The following is a 15,137-nucleotide window of genomic DNA, read 5'->3' as shown; positions in this document are numbered from 1 at the left end:
CCACGGGACTGCTACGGTCGCAGGTTCGAATCCTGCCTCGGGCATGGGTGTGTGTGATGTCCTTAGGTTAGTTAGGTTTAAGTAGTTCTAAGTTCTAGGGGCTTATGACCTAAGATGTTGAGTCCCATAGTGCTCAGAGCCATTTGAACCATTTGAGCAAATGCCGGGATGGTTCCTTTCAAAGGGCACGGCTGACTTCCTCCCCCATCCTTCCCGAGACCGATGACCTTGCTGTCTGGTCTCCTCCCCAAGAACAACCCAACCCAAAGCAGAGCTTAAACACAGGTAAGCTACTATGAACAGCACAGTGAATGCATTATTGTAGCCAAGATAGACACAAAGCCCATGCCTACCACAGTAGTACAAGTTTATATGCCAACTAGCTCCACATGTCATGAAGAGATTGAATAAATGTATGATTCAATAAAAGAAATTATTCAGATAATAAAGGAATTTAATAGTAGTAAGTGAATATGGACTGGGGTTAAGGAATGAAAGAGGAAGCCACCTGGTACAATTTGGCACAGAGCATAACTTAATCATAGCTAACACTTGGTTATGAATTATGAAAGAAGGTTGTATACAAGGAACATGTGTGGAGACACTGGAAGGTTTCAGATGGATTATGTAATGGTAAGACAGAGATTTAGGAACCAGGTTTTAAATTGGAAGACATTTCCAGGGACCGATGTGTACTCTGACCACAATTTATTGGTTATGAACTGTAGATTAAAACTGAAGAAACTGCAAAAAGTTAGGAATTGAAGGATTTGGGACCTGGATAAAGTGAAAGAACCAGAGACTATAGAGAATGTCCAAGAGAGCATTGGGGAACGATTGACAAGAACAGGAGAAAGAGACAGAAGAAGAAGAAGAAGAAGAAGAAGAAGAAGAAGAATGGGTAGCTTTGAGAGGTGAAATAGTGAAGGCAGCAGAGGATCAAGTAGGTAAAAAGACGAGGGTTAGTAGAAATTCGTGGGTAACAGAAGAGATATTGAATTTATTTAATGAAAGGGGAAAATATAAAAATTCAGTAAATGAAACAGGCAAAAAGGAATACAAACGTCTCAAAAATGAGATTGACAGGAAGTGCAAAATGGCTAAGCAGGGATGGCTAGAGGACAAATGTAAGGATGTAGAAGCATGTATCAGTAGGGGTAAGATAGATACTACCTACAGGAAAATTAAAGAGACATTTGGAGATAAGAGAACCACCTGTATGAATATCAAGAGCTCAGAGGGAAAACCAGTCCTTAACAAAGAAGAGAAAGCAGAAAGGTGGAAGGAGTATATAGTGTCTCTATACAAGGGCAATGTACTTGAGGGCAATATTATGGAAATGTAAGAGGCCATAGATGAAGATGAAATGGGAGATACGATACTATGTGAAGAATTCGACAGATCACTGAAAGACCTAAGTCAAAACAAAGTTCCGGGAGTAGACAACATTCCAGTAGAACCACAGATAGCTTTGGGAGAGCCAGCCATAACGAAACTCTTCCATCTGGTTAGCAAGATGTATGAGATAGGAAAAATACCTTCAGACTTCAAGAAGAATATAATAATTCCAGTCCCAAAGAAAGCAGGTATTGACTGGTTTCGAAATTACAGAACTATCAGTTTGATAAGTCATGTTTTCAAAATACAAATTCTTTAAACACGAATCAAAAAACTGGTAGAAGCCGACCTCGGGGAAGATCAGTTCGGATTCTGTAGAAATGTTGGAACACACAAAACAATACTGACCCTGTGACTTCTCTTAAAAGATAGCCTTGGGAGAGCCAGCCATGTCAAAACTCTAGCACCTGATGAACAAGATGTACGAGACAGGGAAATACCCTCAGACGTCAAGAAAAATGTAATAATTCCAATCCCAAAGAAAGCAGCTGCTGACAGGTTTGAAAATTACTGAACTATTAGTTTAAAAAGTCACAGCTGCAAAATAATAACATGAATTCTTGACAGGCGAATGGAAAAACTGGTAGAAGCCGACCTCGGGGAAGATCAGTTTGGATTCCGTAGAAATGTTGGAAGACGTGAGGCAATACTGACCCTACGACTTATCTTAGAAAATAGATTAAGGAAAGGCAAACCTACGTTTCTAGCATTTGTAGACTTAGAGGAAGCTTTTGACAATGTTGATTGGAATACTCTCTTTCAAATTCTGTAGATGGTTGGGGTAAAATGCAGGGAGCTAAATGCTATTTACAATTTGTACAGAAACCAGATGGCAGTTATAAGAGTCTAGGGGCATGAAAGGGAGGCAGTAGTTGAGAAGGGAGTTAGACAGGTTTCTGGCCTATCTCTGATGTTATTCAATTTATATACTGAGCAAGCAGTAAAGGAAGCAAAAGAAAAATTTGGAGTAGGAATTAAAATTCACCTATGACCTTGTAATTCTGTGAAAGACAGCAAAGGACTTGGAAGAGCAGTTGACTGTAATTATATATGAAGATGGTATCTATTCTTTTGGACATGTCTGAAAGAACAGATACCACTTGAATCTTGCAGCTCTCGAAGAAAGAAATTACAATGAAATCCAGACCATTAGCTGCTAACAGGCGTTGATAAATATCAATGAGGACAGTTGAAATGTGTGCCCCAACCGGGACTCAAACCTGGGATCTCCAGCTTACATTGCAGACGCTGTATCCAACTGAGCCATTGAGGACACGGAGAACAGTGCAACTGCAGAGACTTATCTCTGGCACACTCCCCGTGATACCCAATCTTTCCAACTTTCTGTCCACACACTACATTTGTAGTGCCCCTACCCACTATACTCATTACTCACGGCATTCCCGTAAGAGTTTGGGCAATGTGAGTGCACCCACACTGAAGAAGATCATTGGCCGGTAAGCTTTATCTATATGAAGATGGTGTCTGTTTTTTCAGAGATTCAGCAATCTTCACCTCAGAATTTTTTTTTATAAAAACAGTCAAAATATAATATCACACAGAACGAACTTTACATGATTCGCAGATGATAGAACAAATGACTTTTGTAAACTACATCTACATCCATACCCCGTAACCACTGTGAAGTGCACGGCAGGGGATACTGCCCATTGTATCATTTATAAGAGCTTCCACTCGTTCCATTCACCTAAGAAGCCTATGAAGAATGACTGCTGAATCACCTCTGTGTGTCCTGCAATTTGTCTAATCTTGTCCTTGTGATCCTTACACAAACAGTACATACATTATTTCTGTCGAAAAATATATTATATTGTTGATGTCAGGCAGATGCAGCCACTCGCTTTAAACATAAAACATATATGGATTATCGGTGAGTAACTTAACCAAGGCGACTTTTTTTTAACTTGCTCATATTTGTTGTCGTTTCCTTTTTATAAATATTGCTTGTGAAATATTCTCTGTAACAATGTACTTGACTACTTAATTCAGCGACAGAGAAAGAAGTGCTGCATTCATATTTTTATCATTTAACCCTAGGAAGCCCGGGAAAACTTCTGACAAACTGAGTGAACTCAGCTGTAAATGATAACTCAGTAAATCCTACTAAAATAATAATAATAATAATAATAATAATAATAATAATCAGTCAATTCATGCTGCTGGGTGGGAGGTGTAGGGGTTTTACAGTAGAATATTGTAGTGTGGTGATAGATTTTTCACTCAAACCTGGTTCCTGAAACTGTAAATAAGCTTTATCAGGATACTTTCCATCTATCTTGAAGCGTGTAATAAAGTTTTTCATCGTGTCCATGACACTTTCCCTGTGTCTGCCCACGACACTTTCCCTGAGTGAAACAAATCTGTGACCATTTGTTTTGTCCTTCTTTGTGTACATTCAGTGCTCCTGTTAGTTCAATCTGATATGGTTCCCACACATTTGATCAGTGTTCTACAATGGGTCATACAAATGTTTGATGAAAGAGGAGCATTGATGCCAGCCACATGAGGGCACTGCAATGATTCAATGGTGATGAGTGAAAATTTGTGATGGACTGAAACTCGAATCTGGATTTACTCCTATATGCAATCGGTTGCCTTAACCGCTTAGGCTATCTGAGCACACTTCATGACTGACCCAAATTCCCAACTTGCCCAAAAGAACAGACACAACGCATATAATTTACGGTCCAGTCACAGTAATGTGATCACCTCCTATGTGCAGTAAACACTTAAAGATTGCAGGTGGCAGCACTAGCAGTGGAGGGTATGTAAAGTGTGTCAGCGAGAGACAGAAAACAGTGCAGTCGTGGTCATAATGCAGAAATGTAGTGATTTATCCGATGTACAAGTGGCTGTGATCATATGTTTGCAGGCCAAGGGAAGAAGCATTTTTGAAAAGACTAAGTTTTTAAACTTGCTGAGGCAACTGTGGTGCACCATGGGTCACAGTTGACAGGGTTGAATGACACTTGTGGAGATGTGTACAGATTAATAGATGTGGAACTGTTGAGCAGCTGACCACCCAGATTAACTAACAACAAGAAAGAGTAATGACCCAGAAACAGCCAAATATTATAAAAACTACTGTGCTACATTAAGAAAGGTTATTAAAAAGTCCAGAAGCATGTGCATCATGTCTGAGATTAATACCTCTGATAACAAAATCAAAACAATTTGGAAAATTATTACAAGGGAGACAGGACAACCAAGAGTACAGGATGATGGCATCACCATCAAAGCGAATGGAAACTTGATAAACAACAAGCTGGAAGTCGAAAACATTTTGAATAATCATTTTTTAAATGTTGTAGAGAAAATAGGATCTAAATGTTCATTATAAAATAAGCAAGGCAGTTAATGGAAGAGGCCTTACCCACACCATTTGATACAATTGAATTTCCACCCACCTCTCCATCTGAAATTAGGAAGATAACAAACTCTCTCAAGAATAAATGCTCACATGGGATTGATGGCATTTCCAACAGGATAATAAAAGCTTGTTCCCAAGAAATAAGTGGGATTCTTAGCCACATATGTAATAGCTCTCTGAAGCAGGGTATTTTCCCAGATAGACTGAGGTATGCCATTGTTATACCACTGCATAAAGAAGGGGATACGTTTGATGTCAACAACTACCACCCAATCTCTCTTCTGACTGCCTTATCCAACATTCTTGAAAAAGTAATGTATTGTAGAGTAGCTTCACACCTTTGTAAAAATAAAAATTTTAACAAAATGTCAGTTTGGTTTCCAGAAGGGTTTTTCAGCGGAAAATGCTATATATACTTTCACTAATGAAATATTAAATGCTCTAAGTAACCGGAAGTCACCCGTTGGGATTTTTTGTGATCTATCAAAGGCTTTTGATTGTGTAAATCATGGAACACTTCTAGATAAGCTCAAGTATTGTGGTATGAATGGGACAGTGCTCAAATGGTTTAAATCATACCTAACGAGAAGAGTGCAGAAAGTTGAAATAAACTGTTCACATAATGTGCAAAAAACTGGTGATTTCTCAAACTGGGGAACAATCAAGAATGGGGTGCCGCAAGGTTCGGTCTTGGGTCCTTTGCTGTTCTTAATATATATTAATGACTTGCCATTCTATATTCACGAAGATGCAAAGCTGGTACTTTTTGACGATGATACAAGTATAGCTATTACACCCGACAGACAAGAATTAACTGGTGAAATTGTAAATGATGTTTTTCAGAAAATCATTAATTGGTTCTCTGCAAATGGGCTCTCATTGAACTTTGACAAAACACAGTATATACAGTTCCACACAGTAAATGGAATGTCCACATTAATAAATATAGACTTCAATCAGAAATCGGTAGCTAAGGTAGAATATTCAAAATTTCTAGGTGTATGCATTGATGAGGAGTTGAACTGGAAAAAACACACTGAGGATCTGCTGAAACGTTTGAGTTCAGTTACTTATACTATTAAGGTCATTGCAAATTTTGGCAATATACATCTGAGTAAATTAGCGTACCACGCCTTATTTTCATTCTCTGCTTTCCTATGGCATCATATTCTGGGGTAACTCATCATTGAGTAAAAGAGTGTTCATTGCACAAAAGCGTGTAATCAGAATAATTGCTGGAGCTCATCCAAGATCATCCCGCAGACACTTATTTAAAGAGCTAGAAATCTTCACTGTAGCCTCACAATATATATATATATTCACTTATGAAATTTGTTATTAACAATCCGAACGAATTCAAAAGTAGTAGCAGTGTCCTTGGCTACAACACTAGGAGAAAGGATGATCTTCACTACTCAAGGTTAAATCTAACTTTGGCTCAGAAGGGGGTAAATTATGCTGCCACAAAAGTCTTTGGTCTCTTACTTAATAGCATCAAAAGTCTGACAGATAGCCATATAGCATTTTAAAGGAAATTAAAAGAATTTCTTAATGGCAACTCTTTCTACTCATTAGATGAATTTTTGGATATAGTAAGTGGGTAATTTCCCAACCTCAAAAAAAAAAAAAAAAAAGAAATTGTTGAGTGTGATGTAATATTTTGTCTAATTTAATATCTTGTATAGCCACCTTTTATTAACCTGACACGTGCCACATTATTATGAAGTGTCGTATTCATGACCTATGTAACAAGTACTAATCTAATCTAATCTAATCTAACCATGGAGCTACCAACAATATCTCCTCAATGACTGTTCAGCAAACATTACTGTGTACGGGCCACTGCAGTATGCACCCGGTTCGTGCATCCGTGATGACTGCTGCTTATCGGTGATGTAGGTTGGAATTTACGTGCCAGTACTGCAAGTGGACATCCACTGAGTGCTGACGGGGGACCTTTTCAGATGAATCACACTTTTATGCTCCACAGTACAGATGAACTTTGGTGTGTGCAGCGTGAAATGTCTAAAAGCAAACAACTTGCGCGTGTTATGGTCCGGGGAATGTTTTTACGGCATTCCCTAGACGGCCTCGTCATTCTCGAAGGCACAGTGGGTCGACACAGGTACGCGTCTATCTGTGGTCCACTCCTGTTTCTTTTTCTGTAGCACGATGGCACCTACCGGTAAGACAGTACAACGTGTTACACAGTTTGCAGTTTATGTATGTGGCTTAAAAAGCGGCAGGCTGAGTTCACCACACACATGTGGCCACCAGACTCCCCGAATTGAATCCCGATCAAAAATCCATGGGACCACTTCGATCAATGTGTTTCCACCGTGGGTCCTTGACCGAGAAAAGCAGTGAGCTGTCTGTGGCACTGGAGCTGACGTGGTTCCGTATCTCCTTCCAAACCCCCTCTATTCTCTTCCTGCACACGTCGCAGTGATCTGCTCGGCAATAGTGGTTGTTTTATGTGACTGGACAGTGTTTTAATGCAAGTGTTTTGTAAGCAGTCTCCTTTGTAGACGTTTGCATTTCCCTTGCTTTCTACCCGTGAACAGATGCCTCCCACTTGATTTACCTGTGATTGAGGCTATGTGATAATTCAGTTTCATATCATTACAGATTGTTACACTCGGGTATTTGAATAAGTTGACCAGTTCCAGTTGTCTCACTGATACTGTAGCCGTATGATACTACGTTTTTTCATTTTATGAAGTGCACAGTGTTACAGTTATGAACATTTAAAGCAAGCCGCCAATGTTTGCACCACTTTGAAACTTATCGAGAAGTGAATGAATATCTGTGCTGCTTATTTCGGTCAGTACTTTATTATAGATACCTGCAAAAACTCAGGTAATGGTAATGGCGCCTTGCTAGGTCGTAGCAAATGACATAGCTGAAGGCTATGCTGCTAACTATCGTCTCGGTAAATGAGAGCGTATTTTGTCAGTGAACCATCGCTACCAAAGTAGGTTGTACCACTGGGGCGAGTGCTAGGAAGTCTCTCTAGACCTGCCGTGTGGCGGCGCTCGGTCTGCAATCACTGATAGTGGCGACACACGGGTCCGACATATACCAACGGACCGTGGCCGATTTAAAGGCTACCACCTAGCAAGTGTGGTGTCTGACGGTGACACCACACAGACAATTAATGTCACTATACCAACTGCCTCATCTCTTGGTGGGAGTTCCTGCTACTTATGTTTTGTTATGGTGACTCTCCATCAGGTGACCACTGGTGGTGAGAACGGACACAAGTGACTCCCTGCTTGTTATGAAGACAATTCTATTCTGTATGTTTATATATGTTGTAATACCTTTGTATCTTTAATCTAAATGTTGTGAAGATGGGCTGTGCCTGAAATGTGCCACATTGACATACATGCTCTCAAGTTATTCCCCTCAAACCATCTATTTAGCTATTCTGTAGTCTTATTAACAGCTGTTTGAAGCTGACTTTGGGTAATTCCTGTAATTATGATGCTTGTGTCATCTGCAAAAAAGTGTATGTTTGTGACTCAATATTCAGGTCTAGATCATTTATATACAGGAGAAAGAGGACTGGCCCAAGAATGGATCCCTGAGGGACTCCTTTATTTAAAATTCTGAATCTGAGAAGCATGTACTGGTGTTTTCCTTTAGTTCATGTTTTATTTGTAGTTTTTGTTTCCTGTTCGTCAAGTATGAAGAAAACCATTTTAGTGCAGTGCCTCTAAAGCCATGTACTTGGAGCTTCTCCAACAGTATGTTGTGGTCTAGTATGTCAAAGGCTTTACTAAAGTCTAAAAAAAATGCCAGTGGCTCTTTGTTTTTTGTCTATTACTTGCAGGGCATTTTCTATAAAATCATACATTGCACTGGTTGTTCATTTATTTTTCCTGAATTCATGCTGAGAATCGATGAGAATTTTGTTTTTCTCTAAGAATTTCATTAACCTATTATACATTACTTTTTCTATGATTTTAGTAAATCCTGGTAATAATGAAACTGGTCCATAGTTTTCTATACTTGTTTTATGGACCACTTTAACAATTTTTAAACTGTCTGGAAATGTGCCTGTCAGAAAAGAAGAGGGGGTATCTTATTGTTTTTCCTGTATTTGAGTAATTCTCTTTTCTTCGCACTTGATATTTTGATCCCTGTTGTTATGCTTAGCTTTGCTGTTTTAGTTGTGCCTTTTATTTCTCGTGTTCTAGATGTATGTGATTGTTGCTTTCTGCCAAGCACAGTGCAGAATTTTTGTTCAACATGTCCACAGTATATTGTGGATAAAAGATGGAAGAACTCAGCCATAAATTTGTTATAGAATTTGATAGGGATACCAGTGATTTCAGCTGTTCTCTACATCACTGAGACTAACATCTATATCACTCATATTATCAGTGTTCCAGAATTAAATTGGAACAATACTCCTGGGTTTTCTATTGTTAAGGAACATTTGAAGGAGTAGTTCAGCATTTCCGCTTTTGCTCTGTTACCCACGGTTTCAGATGCTGAGCTGTTCCTAAGTGTCTGGACACTAACTTTGGTACCACTAACAGGCATTACATAAGGCCAGAACTTCTGTGGGCTGTGTGCGAAATTGTTTGATAATATTCTGCTACAGTAGTGATTGATGGCATCATGAATTACCCTCTTGATAGCCAAGAGTTGCATTTAGCATCACTCTATGTATAGCCCTAAGCTGTGGTTTACAACTACTGTGCAGTAGTATCTTTACAATGACTGTATACTATGGAGGGTTGCACTTACTGTGAACAGCCCTACTAGGTACATATATCAAGTATATATCTATCAAGTTTATGGTCAACTGATTTTGTAAACCTGAGTCACCATTCTTCTAAACACTTCTCTCCAGAGCTTAATATTTAAGAATTCTTTGCTGAGATATGACACTACTACCTCTTTATATGGTTTGCTGACATATAAATCCTTCTACTTGTTTTAGTTGTTCCTTCTACCTTGGTAATAACTGCTTTTACAACTACCACATGTTCACCAATATTTCATTGTTGATTTTCTCAAAGAGGTCAGATTTATTTATTGCCATTAGATCCAACACATTTCCATCTTGAGTGGGATTCTCAACCATCTATTTTGGTAGTTTTTGAAGAAATTATTCAGTAATGTTTCACAGGATGTTTTGTCACACCCACATCTTACAATACTCTAATTATTCCAATTGACTGTTGGATGATCAGTTTGCTATGATGATGACAGTAAGATTGGGGTACTTTTCTTTACTAGAAAACTGAGGATTTGTGGGTGTTAGTCTGGTGGTCTATAGAAGGGTCCAGTTATAATTTTATGCACACCTTCTGTGCTACATCTTACCCAATCAATCATGCATGCAGCTTCAGTTTCAATCACGGTAGATTTGAGTTTATTGCCTTCTGTGACAAATACACCACCTCTGTTTCCCATTACCCTATCCTTTTGTTGTTGTTGTTGTTGGTGGTGGTGGTGGTGGTGGTCTTCAATCTGAAGACTGCTTTTATGCAGCTAGCCATAGTACTCTATCCTGTGCAAGCTTCTCACCTCTTACTGTATTTGTATTGTGGACTCCCTCTACAGTTTTTACCCCCCAACACTTCCCTCCAAAAGTTATATAAGAAATTTCTCTTCTCTCAATTTCTATTCAGTGCTTCCTTGTTAGTTACATATTCTACCCCCGTAATCTTCAGCATTCTTCTGTAGCAGCAAAAGCTTTTATTCTCTTCTTGTCTCAAATGCTTATCACTCACATTTCAGTAGAGACAAGTATTTAAGAAAAGACTTCCTACCACTTAAACTTATTTTTGGTGTTAACAAATTTATCTCCTTCAGAAATGCTTTTCTTGCCGTTGCCAATCTCTGTTTTACATCTCCTCCACTTTAACCATTATCAGTTATTTTATTGCCCAGATAGCAGAACTCATCTGCTATCTTCACTGTCGCATTTCCTTATTTAATTCTCTCAGCATTGCCTGATTTAATTAAACTACATTTCATTCCTGTTTTGCTTTTGTTTATGTTTTCATCTTATAGCCCATTTTCAAGACACTGACCATTCTGTTCAACTGTTCTTTGTAGTTCCTTGCCTTCTCTGTCAGAATTATAGTGTCTCAGTAGATCTCAAATTTCCTTTTTCTTCTCCCTGAACATTAATTCCTTACTCAATTTTTTCTTTGATTTCCTTTACTGCCAGTTCAATGTGCTACAATCCTGTCTCACTCCTTCCTCAGCCATTGCTTCCCTTTCATATCCTTTAACTTTTCTAAGAGCAATCTTGTTTCTCTAAATCTACAAATGGTATTAACGTAGGTTTACCTTTCTTTAATCCCTCTTCTAAGATAAATCAGGTCACTACTGGCCCGTGTTTCCATACATTCCTTCAGAATCCAAACTTGTCTTTCCTGACATCAGATTCTACAAGTTTATCCATTCTTCTGTATAAAATTCATGTTAGTATTTGCAACCGTGACATCTTAAGCTGATAGTTTGGTAATATTCACACCTGTCAGTACCTGCTTTCTTTGCAATTGTGATTATTGCAGTTTTCTCGAAGTTTGAGTATATTTACCTTGTGTATTACATCTTGCACACCAGGTGCAATAGTTTTATCATGACTAACTCTCCCAAGGATATTAATGGTTCTGAGGGATTGATGTCTACTCCAGGGCCTTGTTTCACCTTTTGTTTCAGTCCTCTCTCAAATTGTTCTTGCAGTATATCTTCCACCTCTTTCCTTGGCCTTGAAGTTCATTTTCCTAGTATGCCCCTTGTTTACATTGCATTCACCTTTCGCTTCTTTGCTTAGTACTGATTTTCCCCTCCTAGGTCTTGATATTCATACAGCTGCTTTTATTTTCACAAAATGCATCTTTAATTTTCCTTTAGGCATTATCTATCTTTTCCTTAATTATGCATAGTTGTGTATACTTGTACCCTAGCCATGTTGCATTTTTCTTCAGTATGATTTTTTACATGTCTGTACTCCCTTTTGCCTGCTCTGCTTCATTTGTTGCATTATTATATTTTCTTATTTCATAAGTTAAATTCAAGATCTCATGTGAATCCAAGGATTTCTACTAGAGTTTGTCTGTTTATGTATTTGATTCTCATTTTCTATCGCGTCCCTTCCCCTGTTGCAGGCAGTCATTGCCTAATGGTGCCTTTGAAACACTTAACAACTGCTGGTTCTTTCACCTTACTCATATCTCATCTCCTTAATTTCCCACCATTTTGCAACTTCTTCAGCTTTAATCTACTGTGCATAACCAATAAATTTAGGCCAGAGTCCATATCTGCTTGTGGAAATGTCTTACAGTTTAAAATCTGATTTTGAACTTGGTCTTGCCATCATATAATAATTGTAAAACCTTCCAGTGTCCCCTTGTCTCTTCCACATATACAATCTTCTTTTGTGAATCATAAACCTAGTCTTGGCAACAGTTAAATTATGCTCTATGCAAATTTCTACCATGCAGGTTTCATTCATTCCCCCCCCCCCCCCCTCCCCCTCCATCTTCTCTACTATTTCTCTCTTTCTTTTTCTATTATTGAACTTTGGTCTTCCATAACAATTATATTTTCCTCGCCCTTTACTACCTGAATAATCTCTTTTATCTCGTCATACATTCTTTCAGTCTCTTTATCTGCATAATTATTTGACGCGTGTGCCCACCCCCCCCCCCCCCCCACACACACACACACAGAGAGAGAGAGAGAGAGAGAGAGAGAGAGAGAGAGAGAGAGAGAGAGAGGGGGGGGGGGGGTCCAGAAAAATGTAGACACTCTTTGATAGTCAATATTAGTGGAAGAAAATGACATACTATTACAATTCTAGGCTTGGGGGGGGGGGGGGGTATTTTGGGTATTTTATTGTTCAAAGTGACCCCCATTAATCACCAAACAGTGTCAATGCTGCTGAACTGTTGACTGAACTACAGCCGTCAGTGTTACCGGTGTGATAGCTGCACAGGATGCTTCGATGCTTTCTCATAGCTTGTTCAGTGTAGCTGGTTTCTGTCGATAAATTTCATTCTTACAGGTCCTTCATAGATAGAAGTCAAGAGATGTAAGGTCTGGAGACCGTGGTGGATACTGAACCCCTATCTGTCGTACAGGTAGATTTTCATCCTAGTGGGCTCTGACATGTCTGTGGTAGTGAGGCGGAGTGCCATCTTGTTGTAGGTAAAACCTTTCATTTCGAAACACCTCTTGGATGGCAGGTAAAATCGATGTTTGCAGCATATGAAGATACACCTCACCAGTTACAGTACGTTCAAAGAAGAATGGGCCAACCAAACTGCACGATGGCAGACCCCACCACACCAAACGTTAACATCTGATAGATTAACATGTTTGTCCACATGAACGTAATGAGTTTCTGAATCGTAGTACACTTAGTCACTTAGTTGTGGCAGTTTACAGTACTGTTCAGTTTGAATTGTGCCTTATCAGACCAGATACCCATCTGTGCAAACCGTTCATCCTCTACCACTCTCGGTACTCCATCCTTTGATCGTGGTCATCCTCATTAATAGCATGCAGCAATTTTGGCATTTCCACTTTCCACTTTGCAGCCTTCATAAATCGTCGTATGCTTGATGGGCATACTCCACCTATACATGCTGTAGTAACACTGTTCACGTTTTCCGTCGCACTTCACATAACGTATACCGGGAACTGTCTCCTAGGCATGCCCGATGTGAACTGACTGGGCACGGCCCGTGCTGCCAGAGTTGTTCTTGTTGTTCCGCCGGCAGAGGTTGCGGCCGAATTCTCGCGTTCCCTCTGGTGGACGGGACTCTACTTGCGGCGACTACTGTCCGTGACGCGCCGTGCCGATGTGCGCCTTCCGCGTCGGAAGGCCGGAGTCGAGGGGATCAGTCAACCCTCGAGCCGGAACCTTCGAATACGGCTCGAAGTGACCCACACGAAGAGGCCCCCATCATCCCACCACCGGAGCCCGGGACAGAACGGGAGACAAGCCGTCGAACTCCGGATCCTGGTCCACCTTGGGAGGGGCGAGACCCAGTGGCGGGGACGATGGGGAAAGACGAGCACAGGTCAACCAGCCTCCTGAGAAACCGGGCCTGCGAGGAGGGCTGGCTCTCGCCGGGGCATCTCTAACGATGGCGATGCCGGTGCTGGACCTACTGGAGGCTGCCAAGGCTGAGAACCATCGCAGTGCGGTGGAGTCACAGTATGGAGGGGCAGTAACGTCCTCTGAGAAAACGACACGGGTGCCGGCAATGGGGAAGCTGGTGCCTGCGGGGTCGGAGGGTGGGTGCCCAAACGTGGACGCAGCTGATTTTGGTGACGACGTACCTCGTGGTCCCCCGCCTGCAAGGTGTAGAACCGACAGCCATTGTGGTGCAGGACCACCGCCGGTATCCAATGTGGATTGCGACCAAACCCACGTGCCCAGACCGACATACCCGGTGGAAAGCCGGGTACTCCATTGTGCGAAGACTGGTGAGGACCAGGCTGGAGGAGGTGCAGCAGAGTCCTAGGTTGGCGTCCGTGAAGGAGCTCTGCGGGGCTGCGTTCTCCCATCGGTGTGGTCTGGTATGCCGTCAGGAAAAACGTCAATGCCTCCTCTGCCGGAAATTCGTGCACATACTTTTTCATCTGCGTCTTAAATGTGCGCACCATGCACTCGGCTTCCCCATTTGATTATGGATGAAAGGGGGGAGAGCAAACGTGCCGAATACCAAAGCGCCTACAAAAATCCTGGAAGGTCTGCGAAATAAAGTGAGGTCCGTTGTCCGATACCAGGGTGACTGGCAGACCTTCCACTGAAAAAATTTTTGCTAGTCCCTGGATTGCAACTTCTGAAGTAGTTGAGAAGCAGCGAACCACATCAATGACAATGAGCCAAAAGCCATTGAGAAACAGGCCCGCAAAATTGATGTGAACACGTTCCCATGCCTGGGTTGTAGGTGGCCATGAAGAGAACGCTGACCTGGGAGATGCCTGTTGGCTCGCACACTGGGAACAGGCTGCCACCAAGTGCTGAATTTCTCTGTCAATACCGGGCCAGTACACATGTCTGCGGCCAAGGTTTTAGTACGGGAAACACCCCAGTGCCCCTCATGTAATAACATGAGGACCTCCCGTCACTAACTTGCAGGAACCACCATGCGAGGAGCTGTATCATCGGTAGCCAGAAGGAGAACTCCTTCCAAGACGGAGAGGCGGTCTCGTAGAACAAAATAATTATGAAGAGGGTCCGAGGCCCGGCCTGGAGGTCAGGATGACCACCCCTGCTGAATGAGGCAGACTACTTGGCGGAGAACTGGGTCACCTGCCATTTCCCTGGCGACTCTAGAACTGGTGATCGGGAGGCCATCAA

General features: G+C 41.1%; 1 protein-coding gene across 17 annotated transcripts in view; it reads left to right on the top strand.

Annotated features, from left to right (window-relative positions):
* Window positions 1-15,137, top strand: part of LOC126210400 (gastrula zinc finger protein XlCGF52.1-like) — a 261,120-nt gene that overhangs the window by 116,333 nt on the left and 129,650 nt on the right. The window lies entirely within an intron of this gene.

Source organism: Schistocerca nitens, chromosome 10 (assembly GCF_023898315.1).
Source record: "Schistocerca nitens isolate TAMUIC-IGC-003100 chromosome 10, iqSchNite1.1, whole genome shotgun sequence".
Classification (NCBI taxonomy): domain Eukaryota; kingdom Metazoa; phylum Arthropoda; class Insecta; order Orthoptera; family Acrididae; genus Schistocerca; species Schistocerca nitens.
This window is presented reverse-complemented; position numbering and strand designations above follow the sequence as displayed.